Source organism: Camelus bactrianus, chromosome 10 (genome assembly GCF_048773025.1).
Source record: "Camelus bactrianus isolate YW-2024 breed Bactrian camel chromosome 10, ASM4877302v1, whole genome shotgun sequence".
Taxonomy (NCBI): domain Eukaryota; kingdom Metazoa; phylum Chordata; class Mammalia; order Artiodactyla; family Camelidae; genus Camelus; species Camelus bactrianus.
Window position 1 is genome coordinate 27,050,668 of NC_133548.1, and position 24,782 is coordinate 27,075,449.

At 39.4% G+C, this 24,782-nt stretch overlaps 1 long non-coding RNA gene across 4 annotated transcripts in view; it reads left to right on the top strand.

The window, feature by feature from the left end:
• LOC123619563 (uncharacterized) overlaps positions 1–24,782 on the top strand; it is a 623,996-nt gene that overhangs the window by 3,483 nt on the left and 595,731 nt on the right. For 3 of the 4 annotated variants that reach the window (XR_012509631.1, XR_012509630.1, XR_006728207.2), the window contains exon 2: positions 4,178–4,351. This is a non-coding gene — a long non-coding RNA (uncharacterized LOC123619563). Of the gene's footprint in view, positions 1–4,177; positions 4,352–21,238; positions 21,375–24,782 lie in introns of all 4 variants that reach the window. The other variant, XR_006728206.2, reaches the window with a different exon arrangement.

Sequence of the window (24,782 nt, forward strand, 5' to 3'; positions counted from 1 at the left end):
GGATGCCTGGTTCAAATCCTAGATCAGCCACTTATTAGTGGAATAACCTCTGTTATTTACTTTAATTCTCTGAGCTTCAAATCCTTATCTATAAAATAGAAATAATATCATCTGCCTTATACGGTTGTTGTAGGGAATAAGTGTGTGTAGCAAGCATATACACATATTTTGTGTGTATATGTATATGTATAATACATAATATGTTAAAGTACCAGCCTTGGCCCAAGGTGGAATTGCTTGTGCTAAGCCCCATGTCAGCAAACCAAAACTTTAATAAAGTTTCTATTCTTGGCTCTCCCAAGAAGGCTGAGGTCAACCTATCAGTGCTTGCATACTCAGCACAAATTACCTAGCCAGGCTCCAAGACTTCCCCTTTGCTCCAGATGAGAAAAATATCCTTGCTTTGACCAGGCAGCAGCTGCCTAGCATGACTTCCCTGCTCTTGCTCCCTTCTGCCTGTAAAGGTCTTTCATTTTGTACGACTCCTAAAATTAGATCCAGTTTAAAGATCTAATTGGCTTTATTCAAGGATTCATGAATTGACAGCATCCCTTCTAGCAACTAGAAGGGCCCTCCAAGGAGTGGTACAAAATGGAAGATTTTTGTAGGAGGAAGGGTGGGGCAGGGGAGCTATTTGCTAAAGAAAAGAAAGTATTGTTTTTAGACTTGGACTTGGGAGGTGGGTGATAATGGCAAGGATTTTATCATGCAGATTGCCTCTTCCTCTGAGGGAGATGGAGAGGGCCTTTGTGACAGATTACTTCTATGGTGCTGACCAGAAAATTCCAAACTGATTGATTAAGATTATATTTCTGCAGAATGTCAAAACTACAGTTAGATTAGGTATTAAATCTAGGTTTGGTATTATGGGCTTTATATGGTTTTCTTTTTAATAGTGTATGTAGTCAGCCCTTCATATCCATGACTTTGTATCCACGGATTCAACCAACCGTAGATTGTGTGTAGTGCTGTAGTGTTTACTGTTGGGCCAAATGATCCAAGGACAAAAGTCCAAGGACCCCATTTCTGGGCTCTCAGATGTCTGTCTGCCTGTGATCCCTCAACAGGTAAAAGTACATTATTTACTGGGTGTGTTTCCACTAACAAACTAATAGCCCCAGGTAATGCCTAAGCTCACAATAGCTCAGGCTGGCTTGTTTCAGCCCACCTTATCAAACGCCACCGCCTTTCACAGACCCTAAATCTCTTACCTCACCTACAGCCAATCAGAGACTTGTGCACAAAGCAGTTAGGCACCTTGAGACCAACCTCACAAAAGACCCCAACAACTGGCCCTCGGGGCTCACACAGGCACCTCTTGTCTGTATGGCCCGCTGTTGTCTATGGCAGTGTAACCCTAATAAACTCCTGTTTCCAGACTTTATCTCTGGTAAATTCTTTTACCAACCCATGTGTCACCATGTCACCAATTGGCAGCCCCGTTGTGGTCCACAACATTTACTATTGAAACTAATCCGTGGATAAGTGAGCCAGGCAATTCAAACCTGTGTACGTATACCTCTATGGTATTATCTGTGTGTGTGTATACCTATATGATATTGTTGACTTGAGACAAATAGACTGCCAGATGTTTCTCCAGTGAAGATGGGTTTATTCAGGGTCAGGAGAGAATTGCATTTTGGGTTCTGCAACCATGGAAGCCAACATGCAAGTCCCTGAACAGCAAGGGTAGGCAATGCTGTTCTAGAGAGGAAGGGAAGCTGGGAGGGCTATAGTAAACAAGGGGTCCATGGCTATTCACTGGCTGAGTCCTTACCAGAAAAGAAATCTTTCTTTCTGTTGGGCTCTGCTGTCAGTGCAGGGTGTGAGAACTCCCCTCTTCTAGTCTCCCAATTGCATTCAATTGAGGTTTCTGCTTCCTAATCTTTTATAGTTCTATACACACACACACACACACACATACACACATATGTATGGTATTTTTAACATATATACATATATGGTGTTCTATATATGTAGTATTTTACGTATATGTGATGTTATATGTATAAATCTGTCAAGGAAAAAAAAATACTTCTTCCTATGGGTTTTTCTTTACACTATATACTTCTCTACTTCTGACACCAGATGTGTGGATTTTCCATACACGAAACAATTCCTCAACACCAGCTGGTTGTCCTACAATTTAACTCAATTCTGACACTATCTCCCTGGAGACAGTGAAACTGAGCAGGACCCTATGGGGCCCTTCTGGGTACAAAAGCCTTTTAGTGTCCCGTTTCTTGTTCGTAAAAAAGTTTTGGCCTCCTAGACTCCCCCCAAGTTCAAAAGGGCAGGTTCAGTTTCTAACTAGGATGGTAAGGGAATGCAGAAACAAAGGAGGAGCCATGAAGAAACAATAGTGCAGGAATGGGGCAGGGTCCTGGTTCCTCAGGAAACATGTATAACAATAGATCTTTGAGTTCTACTGGAACTAAGGCCCCCCATCCAGGTGGAGGATGGTAACTTCAGGCTGAGCAGGAGAGTCCTGGAATGCTGCCCTGTTACCTCACCACCAACCAGTCAGAAGAAAGTCACACACCCTGCAGCCCTCACCCCAAATTTTGCCTGTGAAAACTTTTTCCCAAAAACCATCATAGAGTTTGGGGTTTTTAATTGTGAGCCGCCCATTCTGCTCATTCTGCTTGCAGTAAACCTTTCTCTACTCCAAACTCTGACGTTCGGTTTGTTTGGCCTCACTGTGTGTCGGACATGTGAACTTGTGTTCAACAAGAGTGTCAGACCCACAGGGTAAGGGTTCAGTCCCACAAGACTGCCTCCTCCCCACTTCAGATATCAATCATAAGTCCAAGTTGTTACCTGTGCTTCTGACCCACTGGCTATAATTCTGAGGTTCCCATGTTCCCCTGGTTCCATTAATTTGCTAGAGCAGCTCACAGAACCCAGGAAAACATCTTACTAAATTACCGGTTAATTAGAAAAAGATATTAGTCAGGAACAGCCAGATGGAAGAGATACGTAGGGCAAGGCAGGTAGACACAAGGGCAGAGCCTTCTATGCCCTCTCTGGAGCACACCACTCTCCCAGAACCTTAGGTGTGTTCACCAGCCTGGGAAGCTAAGGAAGCACCGTTGATTAAATCAGTAGCCATTGGCGACTGAACTCAATCTCCAGCTCCATTCCTCTCCCAGAGGTAGCAGGAGGCTTTAAGTTCCAACCCTCTAACCACATGGTTGGTTCCCCTGGCAACCACCCCTATCCTTTGGGGCTTTCCAATGTCCCCTCATTAACATAAACTCTTTTGTTGTTCTAAGGAGCTTGTTCATCACTCTTATCAATTAGGAAATTCTAAGGATTTTAGGAGCTCTGTGCCGGGAAAGGGGACTGAGGCCATATATAAATTTCTTATTGTAGATCACAATATCACTTTATATGTGTGTTTTATATATATAAATATAAATAAAGATCTCCTTCATATATATGAGATATATACCTGTCTGCCACAAGAAAGCTCTCAATAGTTGGTAGCTATAATTGTTTTTGCTACTATTTATAGACCGCCAGTTATATCTGGAAATGCTGGAGTGATCAGCTCACACATGTCCTCTCATTCCAGAGATGCTGTATTTTAGTCTTAAAAGATGGATATCAAACTGAGAAATGGAGTTATTTGAAACTATATCTCCAGACTTCCTCTCACTACTTTGTACCCTCCTTCCTTGCAAAAATATTTAAGAGTTGGTTGATTCAAAGAAATGTGATATAGGGAATTTAAGTAATGACTGGACAGTAAGACAGATTGAAAGTGCATTTTTAGCTGCTTCTGATTTTTCTCATTTGAAGCAAAGATTTCAGACTGTTGTGGGGGTGGCGTGGGGAAGGAAATGCAGATCTGTTCACAGCTGCTACTCAAAATTCTAGCCATAAAGCCAGGAGAGAATTTGGCCCAAGTTAAAACCACGGGGCTCTTCATTGCCATCCCCAATCATTAACGTTTCAATTAAGATTCATTTGAGAGTCCACCATGTGTCACTGCAGCAACGAAAGAGGCTGATGATGACAGGGAAGGCTTCAACCATTTTGCTTATGTCTGAGAATGACTCAAATGGTGTAAAGAAAAAGCAGAAACATTCTGTAATGCAACAACACTTAAAGTCATAAAATATTAGAAAAAGAAAAGTATCCAACAGTTCTGTTGTATAACTTCTTCCTTTAGAGGCTGATGAAGCTCAGTTCCAGAAACAGTGATGTTACACACCCAGTCTAAAAGTCACAGTTGGTAAAAGTCACACAGCCAGGAGATCACGGGAAAGCCAGCACTCCTGCCCAGGTCTTCTAAGTCAACGTGCAGGATTTCCCTCACTCTCTCCGGGTGCCTCTCAGTCTATAAGTAAGTATCATATTCTTAGTAAACCAAAAAATGTGCTGTTACATATATCTCTGTTCTTTTCAATTACTCTCTTGGAAGATTAGGAACCATTGGAGCCTTCTTGTCCCATGCTTTCTGTATTAGCTATCATTACTGATAGGGAGGGAAGACACTGATGGCTTTGGGGCATGCTTTGGCTTTAGGGGGTGCTTATTTAGATGAACATATGAACAAGTCTGAGTATTTTGGGGTTTCCACGAGAGAACCCTCATTTGGGCCTCTGGGCGGGCCTTTGAAGAGCAATACTACCTTGGAGCCAGCAGAGGGCGAGCAGAACATTGTTTTGCCAATTTTCACCAAGTTCCTCACTCTGTTTTACCTTCTGTTCATTTTTTTGTACACACTGGATAAATTCCTTGACAGTGGTGAGAAAAATACCTCCCTTCCCTACACTTTCAGGGAGAGCAGAGAATGTCTTTCTCAGTGAATTGGAGTTTTATTTAACTTATTGGTCAGTAAGCTATCAAACGAGCTGGGTTTGGAAAGTTCTTAAACATAGTGGTTTTTTTGTGTGGCTTTCACATGCTTTTCTCCATAGTATTGGGTTAATTAAGTGATTTTAAATATGCATAATCAAATCTATTATACAGATTCTCTCACTTCTAATAATTACTTAAGAGAAAAAACAACACTGTCATAAGGTTTGGAATTATCTCCCTAGTCACTTAATTTTGCCATGTAAGAGGATAAATGAGTACTGACTCCAAAGAAGTTTGAAATGATGAGTTTTTATAGCTACAGTTTTAGAAATAAAATTCATATGTCAGTTCGTTCAAGTAATCATCCACTTGTTTTTCCAGAAGTCTTCAGTAAATTTACAGATTCGTTATTGCTTTGTTTTTGTATCTTCAGAGTTTGGGGAATCAAACTGAAAATGATACATACTTGTCTTCAAGGATTTCATGAGAGACTGAGACAGAAATAGATCATCGAAAACTTTAAGGACAATATTAGACAATTAGACATACATGTGAGGCAGTAAAGTTGCACAGAACATAGGCATTTAACCCAATCAGGGGGATCTGGAGTGCTTCCTGGAGTTGGACCACCTGAGCTATCATAAAGGATCAGTAGGGATGTATTCTACCCGATGTATTCCTTAGTCCACCCTGTTCTCTTTCCTCAGCTTTTCTGGGTGCTTCCCTCCCCTATCCACGTGGTTATGGGAAGGACAACCACTTGATTCACTATGACACTGTATCCTGAGGCTACAGAATTTTGTCCAGGAGTGGACACCTCAAACTTGCTGGGCCAGTCGGTGTCTCTCCTTACGATTTTTCAGTATGGGCCCCCATGACGCTTGAAAACTGTCAACTGCCTTGTTTTCTGCCCTTTGGTAGAGAAAAAAAAACACAAATCTGAGTTAAATTGACCCTCAGAGGGAGAAGCAGAGACAAGCTGTGGAGAGAATGCATGTTCCCAGCATTCCAGCCTCTGGTTCTGTTGTTACCTATAATAAATGTGCAACCACTCACCTGTCCTTCTGTTTCATGAGACAGCCCAGTATCTTTATCATAAATTTCTTTTTTTCTCTCAAGCTAGTTTGAATGGGCTTGCTTTCCTTTGAACCCATAAGAATCCCAGCTGGTATAAAGAGTTACCAAAGCAGAGAGAGGGTGAAGGATGTTTCAGGGGCCATAGGAACAAAGGTATAAAAGTATAAAGAAGAATGGCATGTATACAGAAATATAAATAGTTCAGTATTACTGAAACATATCTTAGCACGCTTTCTCTCTCTCATTTTAAGAGATGCAGTGGGTTATCTGTCATTTTAAGGAGTCTGACTTTACCCTGAAGGCAATGAAGTGCCATAGAATGGTTTACAAAGTGGGTGACATAGATTTGTAGTCTAGATAGATCACTCTGGCAGGAGTTTCTTCAACAGTTCTCTCATCTCTGAGCTAGTCATGTGTTATTTCCTCACCTAGGACCCTCTGGGAAGGGGATGGGACCTTGAAAATGTGCTCTCACTAACCAGAGCAGGCCCTAGGGTCATGACTTTCTGTGCCTTCCATTTAATAGTATGTGACAGTCCATCCTCCCCTCCATTCTGAGAGTACCACTAGGATAGGGGCCATGTTTGCTTTGTTCATCATGAATTCCCAAGGCCTATGTTAGTACCTGGAGCAAAATTCATTAATATTTGGCTAATAAGTGAGTAAATGAGTAAATGATTAAATAAACAGTGATGAGGTAGATAGATAAATTCAGGATATGTTTTGGAAGTTAATAGTCAGGGCTTGATGAGTTTGATAAAACTAGCTGTATTTATTGAACATTCATTATGTATTAAGCAGGAGGCTCAGTGCTGTGCATGCATTACTTTATTTAATCTTCACAACAGTTCTCTGTGTAATGTACCATACCTTTACCCATTTTGCAGATAGGGAAAAAATAAGCTTAAGGAGACTAAGTACTAGATTGAACTTATGAAATTGCCATCTAATAATTTGCCCAATATAGTTACTAAATCAGGAGCAGGGACCGGTTCAACGCTAATGTCTAGATCATGATGCTATAGTACTGCACATAGATGTGAAGGGTAGGGGAGAGAGGGGAGTCAAGAATGATTCCCAGCTTTCTATCATAGCTGAATTATGTTATCCCCAGCTGGAGAAGAGAACACAGAGCAGGAGTACTTCTGCCAGTGGGGATGATGAATTTGATTTGGGACATAGAGAGGGTGAGGCCTGTGGGATGACCTCAAGACAGTGTCCATCTGCAAGCTAATGTGTATGGGTTTAAAAACACCTTTGCTGAAGGATTGGATTCACTGGTTATTAAGTTGTCAATAAAATAAAAATACAAAGTGAGGTCTAGAAACGAAAGTAGGTTGTGTACAGTGAGTCCTGGGTGGAGGAGGACACCTTGGGTGGTATCACATAGGAGACACAGAAGTGATTGGCAGAGACGAGAGAACCCAGAGAGTGCAGTGCCATGGGGGAAAACAGAAATAGGGAGTTTGGGAAGGAGGAAATAGGAAGGTGGGCATGGTATGGTGTCATATGCAGTGGAGAGGGCCAGTAAAATATATATTGAAAAATATCGATTAGGTTTGCCAACCAGGAGTTTATTGATGACCTAGGTAAGAACAATATTAGTCAAGTGGTTTGGCAGTAGCCAGACATGCGGTAGAAAAAGTGATTGGGAAGTACAGCCAAGAAGAATAATCTTTCAAGTATTTTTCATTGAGAAGAAGAAAGAGGCCTGATGTTAGTTAGATGAAGGTTCTGGGAGAAAAGACACTTTTTACTTATTAATTTATTTTTAGTTTTTATTTTAGTCTTTTAGGGAGAAAGGGACAAAAGTATGTTTACCAGCTGTGAAAAAGAAGCCAGTTGAGAGATTGAAGATACAGGAGAGGGTATTGGAGGTAAGGCCTCACAAAGGAGGGAGGAAATAAGAAAAAGCTCCGAGGTGGAGAAGTGTACCTTGAATAGGAGCTGGGACACTGAACTTCTGGCCTTAAAGGAAAGTAGGTGGAGATGTATGTGGATATACGCATGGAAGACAATTCTGACAGACATGCTGCTTGATGGGCCTGATTCTATTGATGTAACAGGAAGTCAGATTATCTGCGTTAGAAGAAAGTATAGTTGTTCCTCGGTATCTGTGGGGGATTGGTCCCAGGACCCCCACGGATACCCAAATCCACACATGCTCAAGTCCCTTATATAAAATGTACAGTCAGCCCTTCCTCCTGCGGGTCCCACATCCTCGGGTTCCACCAACTGAGGATAGGAGCCCGAGGATACAGAGGGCCCACTATGGGGCAGTCATCAAGCAAGCTGATCAAAGATGAGTAAAAGTGAAACTGAATGAAGATTCAGCCAAGGTGAGCGATCATATTTGGAAAGGGTAAGCTTTAGTATAGTTTTGAGGTTTTCTCAATGCTAAGCTTTCTAGTTGACTGGAGTGAACTCAGACCATCAGTTGGTCCGAAGTTTTGTTTTTACTGGGTCAGATGTAGTTGAAGATGTAGTTGTACAAATGAATCAAGGATGCCGTTGACTGCATGTAGCCACTAGAAGCTAGAGGCTGTAGTTTCAAAGTTCTCCTGGGGACTGAACACAGGCTTTGACTTGTGTGAGGCAGAAAGTTAAAACTCAAGTCCCTGCACAAAGGCAGGACCTTGGGATGGCTGTCTCTCAGTGAAAGGGGAGTTAGAAAAACTGAACACTAATACTAAAATATAAAGACAATTTCCCTGAGAAATCAAAGCTCCGAACGTTTTCCATATGCATATATGAAATCTCATTTGACATTCTTCCTAGGATTTTAATGTGAACACTAATCTTTCATGCCAGTGGACTCCTAGGTTGTCCAGTAGTAGTAAAACTCTTCGTAGGAACATTTCCAATAGTCCAGAGCAATAAGGAACTTCAAAGAAGAGTTAGTGGTTAAAACTTATAAATCATAGAAGAAAATAATTCACCATGAGAGAGAATAATGAGACATGATGAAGAAGAATATTAGAACTTTAAGAACTTGGGAAAACACAACAATTGGAAAGATACTATAGAGTGACTATGCTTAACACTATTAAAGTGATAAAAGGAGTAAAAACCAAAAGGAAAGAATAGGACATTATGATACTAGGATATGTGCATTTGAAAACAGTTGGAAGAACTCCTTTTTTAAATTGAAGTGTAGTTGATTTACAATGTTGTGTTAGTGAAAAAAACTCTTAGAAATAAAATCACTGAAATTAAAAATTCAATGGAAGGTTAAATAGTAGCCCCTGGGTCATAACGAAATGAGAATTACTGAACTGGAAGAAAGAGTTAAGAAAACTAACCAAAATGCAGCAAAGATTGAAAAATGAAAAATAGGAAAAAAGTTCAAGACATAGAGGATAAACTGAAAGGGTGAGCATATATCTAAAATAATGAGAAGTCCAGAGAAGAAGAGACAGTGGAGGAGAGGCAATATATAAAGAAATTTCCATAATTGAATGTGTGATGGTTGTAAGCAGCATATAATTGTGTTTCTTTTTTCAGTCTGACAATCTTTGTTTTTCTATTAGAATATGTATATATTCTATAATTGACATAATTACTGATGTATTTGGGTATATATTGACCATTATGCTATGTGTTCTCTTTTTATCTCATTTGTTGCATTGGTCCTGTGTCTTTTTTCTCTCCTTTGTTAGATTAATCAAATATTTTTTTTTATTATCTTTTCCCCTTATCAGCATGAAAATTATGCATTCTATTAGCAGTTAAAGCTGTGCTGCCCAATACAGGGATCATTAGGTACATGTGGCTATTTAAATTCAAATATGAATGTAAATTATTTAAAATAAAATATTCAGTTCTTCATGTCAGGTACTCAGTAGCTACACGTGTGCAGTCACTACTGTATTGGACGGAACATACATAGAACATTTCCATCACTGCAGAAAGTTCTATTGGACAGCAGTCATCTAGATAATCTGAAGGTCTGTTTGTATCATCTGGGTTTTCTTTCTGTCTTATTTCTTGATATGCCTTGTCATCTTCCATTGAATGATGGATATTGTATGAAAAAATTACACAGTTTCCAGATACTTTTATCTTCCCTCAGAAAGAGTTCCTTCTGTTCTCTGTCAGGAAGCCAAGGATGGGGGTCAGATCACTTTAATTTGATCAACAATGAGGTTGTCACGAATCATTGGTGTTGCAATTTTTATTAAGACAAATATACAACTGGTTTGCCCCCAGTCTTGTGGACATAGCCCTCTAAGGGTCTTTCCTGAGAGGCCAGGGGTGTTTATTAGGGCCACTTCTTTTTGCTGGGTCACATGCTTTTATCTCCTTGGCACTGTCAAAACATTGAAAACTGTGCTATGCTTTTCAGTGGCATTCTCCTTCGATTTCTACCCTTTTGCCCTGTGTATCTTAAAAATTTGGCTGTGTTGTCAGACTGGCCTCTCCCCCATCCTTGCTGTCTTGGTAACTCTGGACTCCATTCTGTGTCTTTTCTGTTCTATTCGATTACCTGAAACTCTTTCAGCTGCCTTGCCTCTGAGGAACTACACTCTGCCCAGATTCTTCGCCCTTCAGCCAGCACTAAGAATTGGGAAATTCCCCAAGAAGAAACGTACCAGCTCACCCCTCTCTCTTCACTTTTCTGTAGTATCTTGTGTCTTTAGTATCAACCACCTATCAATTGTCTTAGTATTAGATATATGTTGCTTCTAATTATTAACAGTAATTCTGCAACATATATATTACTGTTCCAACTTTACTGATAAGAGAGTCAGGGCTCAGAATGGTTAAATAACTTCCCCTTGGCAAATCCAGATCTAACTGACTTTAAAGTCCTCAGCGTCATTTCCCACCTATTCTTGAGGGTGTAGCAAAAGCTTGGGAAGACTCTGTTTTTCACATCCCCTCACACTTAGCTTTTGTCACTATAATCCAATCCAGCCTTTCTAGGTGATATTCCAAAGAAATAAAAATAGAAATAGTGACAACAGGCCATGCTTATTGTACTGGGAGGCTCCAAAATCATTTTAATGAGCTAAACCTACGAGTATAATAGTCTAGTAACCACCAGCATGTTCTCTGCTTGAGGCAGTTCAGCTGGCTGGACATAGAAAGGAAAATCAAAGATGAGGACTGTTTTCATTTAAATAAATTAGCAATGCCATGGCATCCATTATTTATAGTAGCTATTTTAAGCTTACAGTACCAAGCAGAGCCAAATAGAAGATGCTGGGCATTATCTTTTGTTTCACCTGCTGGCTTGGAACAAAGCTCCATGATCCCAGCACTGAAAAGCAGACAGGACCTGAAAACTCTTCTTCCCAGCTCCTTGCTTAAGTGCGTATTCTGAACTCCCCATCGCTTATCTTCTCACTCCCTACTCCCCTTCTACAGTGCTCAGCATATTGATCCCATTCTTTGCCATGGTTTATCCTCGTCTGAAATTCAATGGCGGAAATTAAATTACAGTTGTGGACACCCTGAAGTTCCTAAGTCAGATAGATGTTAGCAAAGTGATAGTTGAGGAACGATTCTATCTCACTGAGAACCAGAGGGTGTGCTTTAGACTGGAACTCTGTCTAAAAACATTTGGAAATAGGTGAGTCCAGTTATTCCAAGAAATAATCTAACCTCACGGGTGGCTTCTTCTGAACGCATTCATAGTTCAGAGAATGACGTAGAACATGTTCTTGTTGCGGCTGGGTGATGTTTCAATCCAGAGCAACCACCAGATGGACACCAAGAAATACCTTCTTTTTTCAGTCTCTGGCCCTCTCTCCTTTTATTGCCTCCATTCCCTTCCTTTCCCCAGCCTCCTGCTGGGTTCTGAGAAATTTTACTGCCCCAAGAAACCTATTTTAGGCTTCATCTTTGGATGGCCATGGTGAACCTTTACTTTCTTAAATGGACCAGCTATAAGGCAAACAAGTTTTTTAAATCACAAGTCAATCTCAGAGCATGAACATAATTGCATTTTTGTGGCAGAAAGTCTTCTGTGCATCAGAGAGGAGAGTAGAAAGTGGTGGGGTAAAGGGGAGAGAGGCCCCTCTGCTCTAGGATTACTAATAGAGTAGGATGACATGACTAAGGGGGGAAGATTTTAAGATATTCAGCTTTTAGCAGCCTGATTTTTTTTTTTTCGTTATAGCTGCTCTTTGAGCAGCTGTGTGGCTTCTTAGCATTCAGCCAAGCCTTGAGACCCTGACACAGATTTCTGGCATTCTTTCTTTGCTTAGTTCCCTTCTCTCTGGTATTCTGCCTCACAGATTTCAGCTGCTCAGCCTCCCTGACTCTGATCCCTGTCTCTTTGGCTCTGTAAATGAGCCCTCTCTGCATGGCTTATACCTCCTGGCTTTGCAGTCTGGACAGTTCCTTTGGGCAGAAATTAGGGGTAAACATGAGGGGAGACAGTCTTGTACTACCTGTTGTCCAAAGTCTGTTCTTTCATAAATTTTGTCCAGTTTTCTATTTGCTTATGGTGAAATGTCTAGTCCAGCATCAGTTACTCTATCAGGATCAGAAGAGGAAGACTGTTCTTTCCCAGAAGTTTATAGCAATCCTCTCCTAAGCCAGACTTAGATTTTCATACTCCTTCCCTACCAGTCACTAGCAAGAGGTACATGATTATCATCTTTGATGCAGTCTACTGAGAGTCTACTCATGGAATTGAGGTTGGCAGACTTTCTTAAGGTCACATTTCAAAAAAGTGCGTATCAAAGGAATAAGAGGGAACTTTCTGGGTGAGGTAAATGCTTTATATCTTGGAGTCAGATGCTCTACCGTTGCGCAATGAGGTCCTAAATGCTTTATATCTTGATAGTAATGCTTGTTACACAACTTTATGCCTTCAAAACACATCAGATTGTAAACTTAACATTGGTGAATATTATTGTAGTTAAATTAACCTGTATAAAACAAATTTAAAAATTATTATTGCTTGCTTTTGTTGCAATATACAGAAAACTGTATTTTTAAAAGTACAGATATCAACAGAAAAAGAAGCCTGAACCCCAGTCTCTCAGCCTCACAGGGAGCATTGTACAAGGTAATATTTTAACTCTAGAATTGCTAGCAGCCAAAGATAGAATCTTCCCAGGTCAGAATCCTTCAGATCTTTTTTTCTTGCATTCTTCCCCTTATTTTTTTCTGGTCACTGTCATCTCTCAGATTGCCAAGTTCTTTCTCATACCTGACTTAAAGGGAAAATGCTTTCCTCTCTCTTTAATGGAATGATTTCTTTTTCCTTATAAGAGCCCATCTTCCTTAGCCTCCCTTAATAGCCTGCAGACTAAAACAACACAGTGCAGTGTCCTTGTTTATCTTCCTAGAGAAATCATCTTTTCTTTAGTATCAGAAGTGCCTTGCCCTTATTTTATTTGGGACCATTTGGCGAAAGAAGTCATTATAACTTTGGAGTTGCTGCCCTGTAGCAGATACTGGTGGTTGTCTACAGAGCATCTGTCCCTTTCTTGTACTTAGAACTCTGTTCTGAGAAATCTGTTCCAGTATCCAGCACACTCTCATGCAACTCATGTGACTCAGGGGAAGGTGATTTCATCCTCTTTCCATGCAGGATGAGCTCAATAAATCTCTGATGCATGAATTGCATTTATTAAACTTTGTTTTAATTTCTCCTTTGATCTCCTGTTTAGTAGACTTAGGGTTGTTTCATTTACTAGATAGTGTTGGTGTAATGACTGAGGCATAGAGGCAGGGTCTCTGAAAATATAAGAGACCTGAAACAAAATCTAAAAAAAACCAAAATGGGGCTTTGGATGGGTCAGCACTGGTTAGATTGTGCTGCAACAGCAATTACTTCACAGGTCCTTCGTGGCTTAATACAGAAAGCTTTATTTCTAGCTTATGTTACATGTTTATTGCAGGTTAATGACGAGGGAAGGGGCATTCTGGGCTCTGCAAAGTCACTCAGGAACCCGAGATAACAGAACCTCTGCACCATCTAGAAAACCCAGCCCTCTTGACTGCCAAGGCAAAAGGAGGGAGAGTCTGAAGAACTGAGATTTTTCTCTGCCCATCACTCCCCTCTCGTTGGGCAGGACTAATCACATGGCTTTACTCAACTGTAGGGACTGAGAAGCATAGCTTTCTGTTTGTTCAGAGGAGAGCAGGGGCAGGGCCAGATACTAGTGAGTATTTTACTATCATGTCTACCAAAAATCCCAAAATGTAAAAATAAAACCAAAAATCCAAATTCATTAATTTAAATTAATAAAAAATCCCAAATTAAAAAAAACAAAGAAAATCCAAATTAATAAACATTGACTTAATTATTAAGCTGGGTATTCATAAATATTTTATTGCATTTGAAAAGTTTATTTCTTAATTTTGAAGTCCTCAATAAGCATGATTGCCATACAGTCATAACAATGCATGGTTTATACCTGCTGTTTGTACCTAATAATGTCACATACAAAATTGTAAGACTGCTTTCATAACTTTACTGGTACATTTGAAGATGTTTGATGTGACATGTGATATGGCCTCCAAAATTAAGAGATCCCAAGAAAGTCTTTTAATGGCCTTTAGTAGACAGTAATTCCATGAGGGCATGGTATTTCTTGCTTCTCATTTTAACCTTGGGGTCCAGCACAATCCCTGACATAGTGGAGAAACTTGTAAATACTTGTTAAGTTACTAAACAAATAGATAAAATAATTGTCTGCACTTTGAGGAAGGTATAATCTTATTGAAGAAATTGATGAGTAAAAATGTTCAATACCTTTCTGTAAATGTTGTCAGAGTCCCAGTTGAAAAGGGTTGGAACACACAATAATTGAATAATTTGAGGAGACCTTTAGATGTGGGTGGCTCTAAGGGAAAAGGGAAGTGGCAGCAGCCGGAGAGAGGGTCACCTACAGCAACGGTGACTTAGGTCAAGGGACTCAGCTAGCCTGCAGCAACCTTTTTTGGGGGGCATAGAGGACGTGAGGTGGGAAGGTCCACACCACGCAGAGGCAGTTTAGCAAGGTCCGGGGGTGTGAAAAGGCCTCATGTGTTGAACCAATGGTGAGACGCACAGCATGACAGGAGCAGGAAGGGTCTGGAGCAGAGGCTGATGGAGCCAGAGAAGAGATGGGAGCTGTACTGTGCAGGGCACAGGGAAATGGGATAGGAAAACAAACCCTCCAAACCACCCTCAACATCCTGGACCTAGGGCCGCAGCTCCTCACACGCTTCCACTGAGCTGCCAGAGTTGCCTCGGCACGGGTGTGCTTTGACTGCTTCAAGGCTCTGACTCATCTACTCTGCTTCGTCGGGATGGGCTTCCTGGCAATTGCTGCTGATTGGCGGTGGCGCCCACTCCGGCCAGGTGCAGACAATTGTCAGTTTCATCCCCAGGTGCAAGAACAGTGGCAGGGAGTTTGAGTTTGCTCCCTAGGATCCATCCAAGGGCCAGAAGCCAAATGCAGGCATCCTGGACGTGGGTGGTCATGGGAGGGTAGCAGATGCCCCTTCAGTGCCTACAGCCTTCAGCTCCTGACCTCTAGTCGTGTCTTCCTGGACTGTCCACATGCCCGGATATCTCTTTCAAAGTCTTCCTAGCTCTCCCACGTTCCTGCTGGTCTGATTCGTGGTTGATTTCTAGCTCATTTACTCTTTAGCTCCTACTATGGTCACCACCTGGGAAGTCTCTGGTTCAGCTAAACTGCCATAGGCCATACTTGCACTAAGCTTGACTTAGAAGGATAGAGGTCAGGAAAAACAGATGCCAGCAGGGCGGTCAAATGTGTCTCTTCAGTGGGAGTAGTCTTTGCAGCAGTCCTTATTCTCATCCAGGAGCCAGTCTTTTTTGCACCCCCACCCAGGTTTTGGTTCAGGTGTGAGGAGAGGTGATCTAACTGGTAAATATGCACCCTGGCTTAGGAGCCCTGTATCCCAAGTTTGACCTGGTATCTCACATTACAGTCTCAGGCACGGGGACGTGTTCCTGCAAGGGACATGATTAGTTACAATGGTTTTCACTTCCAAGCCTTCCAAAGCTATAGATTCCAACCAAGAATTTATAGTTCATATACATAACTTTCAATCCGGGTTCTACTTACCAATCTAGGGTTGTTTTTACCATAAGCACTGTTGCTTTGCGACAGAATTGCTCTTCTACCTTAATCAGATTTTCAAGGAAACAGCGCTAAAATGTTAACCCAAGGTCAGATTTGCAGGAGAGGGGAAGGGGTGTTGTTAACCCTTTATCCAGAGGAAGTATCACTGAGAAGATAGGATCTGAGCAAAGACTTAAAAGAGGTGGGGGTGTTAGCCATGTGGCTATCTGGTGAAAAGTTCTCCAGGCAGAGAACAGTCAGTACAAATGCCCAAGGTGGAGGCATGCCTGGGATGCGTGAGGAACACCAGGATGTCAGTACATCGGGAATAGGATGGATGAGGACAAGAGTGGCGGGAACTAGTCAGAGGTTAGTGATGGGGACATAGTTCAGGTAGCACCTCTTAGGACATTGTCAGGACTCTGCATATTTCTCTGAGTGAAATAAAGAGGTATTAGAGTTTTGAAAAGAGGAGTGATGAAGGTTGACTTAAATGTGAGACGAATCATTCTGGCTGTTGTCTTAGTAACAGATAGTAGGAAAGGTTGGGAGCACAGTGACTTTGTTAGGAGTCTGATGCAGCAACTCAGTGTGGACAGCAGCGTGGGTTCACACAGTAGCAGTTTAAATGAGGAGTGCTAGTCACATTCCTGATAGAGACAGAGTGTGTAGTTCCATGTTTAGGCTTGTGTTCTGTATAAAATATAATTTACTAAGCTTATTCAGATAGTCATGTACCTGAGTATAGAACATAAAGAATTACAGCAAGGTGTCCTGAGAAATTTGAAATATGGCCGGTAACTGTTCAGTGTTCAAGAGTGAAGCAAGTAAAAGAGAAATAGATCTGTATTGCCCAGACTGAAGGATGAAAATTCCTGAAGGCCTAGGTGCAGTATGAGAGGGCAATGCTGGTGTTTTTAAGTGAGTGGAAATTTGTTCTGCTTCTGTGATGTAAATTACCAGGCATTTACTTTCCCTCTCATTTTTGCTCAAGTGCTAAGGTATTAGCCAGCCCCTTCGTGGCCACCCTCTCTTTAAAACTGCAAACTACTTTCTCCTGTCTCCTAATATCTCCAGTCCTGCTTCCCTACTATATTTTTTCTCCATAAATCTGATCACTATCTGATACATTATGTATTGTACTTATTTATTGTCTGTTGCCTCAGTAGAATGTAAGTTCCCCAATGGCAATTACTTCTGTCTGTTTTGTTTACTCCTATATCCCCAGTACTTGACAAATGCTAGGCACACACTTATTTTTTGAATGAATAAATGGCATATTTATTAGAAACCAGTTGAATTTCAACTAACTGGTATTTTTTTCTCCTGATATATTATTGTTTTTGTTGTTTGCTTTTGGTGAAAGTCTGGGTTTTTCTTCCCCATTCATGTCTTCTCAACTATGAAGAATTCCAAACATATAAAAATAGAGGAAATAGTATAATTAAGTCCTATGTAGCCATGATCCATCTTCAATGATTATCAACTCATGATCAATCTTGTCTTATCTATTTCCACGTTCTTATCACCATGCTGGCCCACAAATTATTTTGAAGCAAATCCAAGAAAATCGTATTTCAGTATGTATCTTTAAGAGACTAGGACTCTGTTTAAAAATTTTTCTTTATGTCGCATTTTGGTAATTCTCACAATATTTCAAACTTTTTTGTTATTATTATGTTTGTTATGGTGATCTGTGATCAGTGATCTTTGAATATTACTACTGTGACTCACTGAAGGAAGAGACTAGGACTTTTTAAATACATAGTTACAATACCAGTGTCATGCTAAAAAAAAAAAAAAAAAAAAAAAAAAAAAGAGCTGTAACTCCATAATGTCAGCACAGAAAAAAAAAAAGAATATTTCCATAATGTCCATAAATATCCAGTCACTGTTTTAGCTTTCCCAGTTGACTCACATTTAGCTAACAGTTTGTTCAAATCAAAATACAAATAAGATCTCTGTATTGCAGTTTGGTGGCTGTGTCATTCATCTATTGCTACAGCACTGCTTTTAGCAAAACCCGCATTACTTCTCAGGACAAACAAACAAATGAGAATTTATTGCTATTGTATCTGGGCTCATGTGCATACCTGGGTTTGGCTGGTTGTTGTCTACGTGGACTGCCTCATCTGGGGTGACTTGGATGATTTGGCCTTGGTCCACACGTCTGTCATCCAGTAGGCTGTCCCAAGCATGTACTCACAATGACGGCAAAGGAGTGAGAGAGCAAGCAAAAATACGCAAGTGTCTTGAGGTTTACATTTACCTGTGGTGCACCATCACTTCACATTCTTTTGGCCAAAGCATGTCATACTGCCAGTCACAGTGTCAGGTTAGAAAGCACTACAGACTTATGTTGCATAGGATGGGGTGAAGAATGGGACAATTTTTGTGAACTACTGAGGATATATCATTTAAGACTCTTCTAATCTATTGGTGTCCCCTCCTCCGTCTCTTTTTATTTTCCTTGTTGCAATTTATTTGTTGAAGAAAATGCTGATTTTTTTTTTTTTTGTCTTGAGGAGTCTGATTTTTCTGATTTTATTCTTACAGTGTTGTGAAACATGTTTCTATACCTCTGTATTTCCTATAGATTATAGTTAAGAGGTAATCAGATTCAGTTCTGACAATTTTTTCTTTTTTGCCAAAAATATGTTGTACTATGTGTTGTGTACTTATAGTAGGAAGCATATGCTATTTAGTTGTCTTTCTTTTTGTGATCTTTGCCTAATTCCATTATTTCATTAAGAGTACCAGAATGGAGAAATATATTTTAGGTAATTGCCCATAATGCTTATGACATTAAAAATAAAGTATGACCCACTCATAGTAAGCCTAGTCAAACAGTATAGAAAGGTTCTAAATGATTCCCAGTCCTTTGTCTATAGGTATTAACTAATAATAGTTTTTCTGTGCTTCCTTCCAGAAAAGAAATTATGCATATCCCAGCATATAAAAATATTTCTATTTTTTTATTCATACAAAAGGATTATACTTTACACATTATTCTGCATTTCCTATTGTAACTCAATAATATGGCTTGGCGACCTTTCCATTATCAGCTAGTATAGGTCTTCCTTCTCATGCCACAGGCTGTATGATATGATCCACAGTATAGATGTTATATTTTATTTAATAAGAACTATAATGCTAAAAAAGCACATGTTGTTTCCTTTTTTGGCTACAATAAACATGTTATTCTGTATATCTTGCAAGTGTGGCTTTAGATGAATACCTTGTAATGAATTGCTATGTCAAAGAGTGCATATACTCTACATTTTGCAAGATATTATCAAATTGCCTTCAAAATGTTGCATAAACCTATACTTCTACGAACAGTGTCAGCCCTCATCCTTGTCAGACTTTAAAAGTTATTGCCAGTTTCGTGGGCAGAACTAACCTTTTCTTTTGGTTTGCATTTCTTTAATTATAAGTGATGAATTTTTCCCATGCCGTTTGACCATTTTGTTTTTTTCTGTTAATTATCTGTTTATATCCTTTGTTTATTTTTTTTGACTATCTTAATCTTGATTCATATAACTTCTCTATATGTTAAAGAAATTATTCCTTTCACATATGTATTACAAATATCCTCCCCAGTCTTAAATACAATTTCTTTTTTTTTTTAATTGAAGTATAGTCAGTTACGATGTGTCAATTTCTGGTATACAGCATAATGTCCCACTCATGCATACACATATGTATATTCATTTTCATATTCTTTTTCATTAAAGGTTATTACAAGATACTGAATATAGTTACCTGTACTATACAGAAGAAATTTATTTTTTTAATCTATTTTTATATATAGTGGTTAACAACATACAATTTTTAATAAATAATTTTTCATGTAGTCACATAATTTCAGAATTGTATCTTGCTTAGGCCTTTCCCATTCTGAAATTTTGAATGCATTTATTGATTCTTTTAGAATATTCATGATTTCATTTTTTAAGCCTTTAAATCTAAGATATTCCTGGAAGTTACTTAATTGCTACAAATTAGATAGGGATCTGACTTCATTTTCTTCTTAATGGGTTATCTAGTTGCCTCAAATCATTTATTGAATAATCTATTCTTTTTGACCACTTATTTGAAATACTCATTTATCAAATAGGCTTATATCAGTTTTTGAATTCTCTTGTCAATTCTATTGACTCAAATTCTGCTTCTTCACTCCCAAACTAATTACTGTAGCTTCTTATCATGTCTAAGTATCAGGGTGAGCTTATCCTTTCCCATTTTCTTTTTCAGAATTTTCCTGGCTGGCTATTGATATATGTTCTTTTTTCCAGTTGAATTTCAATTTAATCTTTAATCTGTAAAACTTTAATCTGTACAGAGAGGAGTCTAAAGAAACCTTTGCTTGTTCTCACATGTATTTTTCCACTCATAGAAATAACTATATGAGTTTATTTCAGCTGGGTACTAGACCATTGATAATACAACGGGTTTGTATGCTCAGAATGACAAGTGGTGGAAACTGGGGAAACTTGATTTCCATACACATGTCCCCAAAGAAGAAAAAGCAAAATGCTCCAGATGGAATTCTAGAGGCATGGATGTTTGTGTGTAGGTTGTCAAAAATCTTGTGATTCTTGTTATTACAGTGATAAAGCCAACCAATAAATGTGAATAATAAGGGATCTAGTAAAAATATTTAAGAATAACCTCTGATTTATTGACTAGGCATTTTCCTGCCTTCTTCCCCAACTCCCAAAGTTCACTTGGTATAAGCAAGTATCATTTTAAATTTTGTGTGTTTTTTATTTGACATTTTCCCAACCTTTTTTGGACTCTTCTGCCATGTTGGCACTAAACTTAGAACAATCTCCTTGGGAATCTGATGCCCTTTCAGTTCACTTCTTAAATATTCTTAAATATTGACAACCATCAGTTACACTCCTAAAAACCTATCTTTCCCCATGGATTTTATACTAGATTTGATTTCTTTTCTTATTTGCACTTCCCATTATAGAGGAAGTGACAGCTAGTATGTTGCCCTAAATGCTTATGCTCCACCTCCTCCCACCTTTTTAATATAAGTTGATATTTTAGCAGCTGGACTGAGCAGTCAGATTCCAGAATCGGTGAGCTTTTTTTTTTTTTTTTTTAGCTTTTATTAGAACTCTTAATCTTAGTAATGTTCTACGGTATATAGCATTCTTCTCATTTAGCAGAAGAGTAAACTAACTAAAAGAAGCCAAGGGGAGAGGAAAAAGAGTTATATTTATTGTGCTCTTATTATGTGCTGAGAGTTGCTGGGTGCTTGACTTTATGAGGGCAGTGACCGGGTTTGTTTTGTTCACTAGTTCATCCTCAGTATCTAGCATGGTGCCTGGGACATAACGCCCACTGAATGTTATCTGTTGAAAGCTTGAATGAAAAGCCATGCTGCAAGGCTGGATAGAAATGACTGATGAATAGAGAGCTGTTCTCCCTGTCTTGGTGAGTGTATTTATGTAGCACACCAGTTTGTGTACCTGTAACAGCTTTAGTAAATCTGGATTATTTTAATCTGTTTTATCAAAGCACCTATTCTCAATGACTATGGGAAACCCTAGCAGATTTTAAAAATTCCCCAACAATTTAGTTTTCACCTTTGCAGTTTTTAGTCTCTCTATATTAGGGCTAGGGGATAGGCATGGGGGAGTGGGGCAGTACACAGAAAACTATGTTTATTCTAGGAAGAGTGTATCTGGGATGTGTTTCCCTTTGTCAAATGTTGTTACTCTAACTCCTTTAACACTGCAGAACATTATTCTTTTGAAGATCGTGTTTGGGTTAAATTATAGAACCACCCCCAAGGATAACAGTTTCATGGGAGGAAAATGTGTTTCACATCTTAAAATTTCAATTTATATTTTTGGGACAAACTCAGGCTGGTTTTCATTTGGCATTTAATGATGTTTGTGTTATCCACAACACTCTTTTCCATTAGCAGAATTAATCAAGGGTTGTTACACCTCCTCCACAAAGCCCCTGGGTTTTTTTCAGTTTTTGCATCTCCATTGCTTTGTATGCCTGTGACACAGCTCCTGATTAATCACTCACTTTAAATATTTTGAACAACAGGACTGCTGCCTTTTGCAACCCTGGAAAGCCTGGGGAAGGCTGCCATCACTTAGAGCACACATGAAGAGGTACATTACAGTAGCCTCAGGGTCTCCTGCAACCCTGGGGTAATTTTTCACAGAAATATGTTTTAAAATTTGAGAGCAGTTGTATGCCTTTTCTACTAAACTGCCAAACGATTTAATGTCCTTTTAATGTGAGAAGCCATTTGCATTGTCCTGAAGTGTTACAGCCTTTAAACCAGTCACAAGATTGTACTAGGCTCCATTTACTCCCAGATTTCATGTGCTATAGTAACAGTGAAGGAAAAATCATACTCATTTCTCAAGCACTGTTGGCAGTTTCTGTTGCTACTAATGCAAAGGTTTGGTTTTTAATTTGTTGTTGGTTTCTACAAAGCACTAATTGTATTATTGGTTTTAAATGATGATGGATACAATTATTTTAGATATATGAGGAAACAAAACAAGATTGTGGTGTGAAAATTCAATTTTAAATTGCTTGATTAATTTATTTTAGTGGCATATAGCAAAGACTATTTTTTTATTATGCTGGAATAAGCCAATTTACTGCAAATCAGTCTAGCAAATGAAATGCCTGGAGGCACCTTATAAATTGCAATACTGGTTTTGTTGTAGTGAATATAAATGAATGAAATGCAAATTCCTAAGACAGTTAAAAAATGTGTCTAACAATGTATGCGTTTAAATCATTGACTTAACTTTCATAGTTGATTATATTCAGCTAAGATTTTGTTTGTTTACATCTTCTCAATTCTGACAGAAATCTTAAAATGCCAAGCATTTCGAATTACAGATTTTCTTTCATTTGGTTTTAAGGAAGGTTCTCCATGCCTCTTCCTCACTGGCCATGCTACAGACTGCATGTTTGTTATCTCTTATACTCCCAATATAGTGATGATCTAATTTTGGCTTAATATATTTACCATTCTTATATTAAGACTGTTTTCCCTAATCGCAGCTGAGCCATGCATAAAAACATGATTACTTTTTCTTTACTACACAATTTTAATATTTGTCCTCTTTTATTTGCTTAATTTTAATGTGCCTATTGTCAATCCAACCTTAGACTCTTTGACGACTATCTAGAATGCCCTTGAATGTATCCATTTGCATTCAGGGTTCTATTTTGTCTTCCTGAAGACTTCTCTCCGTGGCACTGTTCTTACCTGTACCTATCTGAATCGGCTCCTTCTCTGCCTGGTAAACCTTTGATCACCTGGAACCTTCTTTCATGATCATCCTGAGATGCTCTTTACCTCTTCTTTGTGCTGTATAGCTTGTTTCTGATTTTTTTTGTGTGTGTTTCCTACTTAATTCTCATAGAAGATTTTTTTTTTGAAATTTTTTCATGTTTGAAAATATATTTATTTTTTCTTCATTTTTAAATGGTAGTTTGGCGTGGTGATGATTTCTAGGTTGAAAATAATTTTCCTTCAGAATTTTAAAAGGATTTCACCACTGTTATCTAGATTGCAATACTGAGATTAAGCCACTTTTAATCTCATTTTTCTTTTCTTGTTGCTTGAGGGATGATGATCTCTTTGTCTCCACTGACCTGAAATCTGAAATTGCCTGATGGGTTTTGTTTTGCTTTGTTTTTTTGGTGAGGAGTTGGGGTGATTCTTCTCTCTACATAGCCTCTCTCTTTCGTTCCTTCCTCTCCCAATTCTCCCCTCCTCCTGCATCTTTTAGTTTATAAGAATGGTATAGTAAGAAATACATTTGGTCTTTTCCCCTGGTTTCTGGCACAGAGCTCTTCAATCCTTGGAATTCCCTGAGTGATAGGAGTATCATTTGTCAGTCATTCATAAGGAGCCCCTTTTGAGTACACCTGCGCTTTAATGAGGTGCCCTAGGGTGGTGCCCCTAGTCAGCCTCAGGATGGAGTCGGTCACCAGAAAGACCAAGTGATTAGAGGGTTGGAACTTTCAGCCCCAGTCACGGACCTTGGGGATGGGGAAGGAGGTGGCACGGGAGACTGCACAGTAAGCTTTAAAAACTCTTGAACAACAAGATTTAGTGAGCTTCTGGGTAGGTGAACACGTCCAGATGCCATTAGGGTGGCACACCCTGGAGACAGAAGTTCCTGCTCTAGGGACCCTTCTGGACCTCACCCCATGTACTACCTCTTTATCTGGATGTTCTTACAGGCAGGTAATAGTAAGCAAATTTTTCTCTGAGTTCTGTGAGCAACTTCAGCAAACTGATAGAACCCGATGAGGGAGTTGTGGGAACCTCTGATCTATAACCATCTTGTCAGAAGCACAGGTGACAACCTGGACTTGTCCTTGGAGTCTGAACGGGAAGGGGGCAGTCTTGTAGGACTGAGTCCTTAACAGGTGGGATCTAATGCTATTTCTGGGTAGGTAGTGCCAGAAGTGAGTTAAATTGTAGGACACCCAATCAGTGTCTACTGAGAACTGGACAATTGCTTTAGTGGTATTGGAAAAAACACATACTGGAAGAAGCTTTCCTTAGATGTGTGCTGATCTGTGGCTTTCTGTTCAGTTTTAAGAGGGGACTAAAAAGCTAACTGAAAATATGAAAACAGGAGTGCATACTGTCACTGAGAGCTCCCTTACAGGTCACTTTGACTAGGCCTTTGGAATGGGGGACCTCTGATGTTTATATCCTCTACAGCTGGTGAGATTCTGCAGAGATCTTCAGTCTCCTTCCTGGAGGGTGAAGGCTGGCTGACAGCATTCTGTGAGCCCAGTGGGATAGCAACCTCTGCTATTTTTAGTAAGCTATTTTTAGTA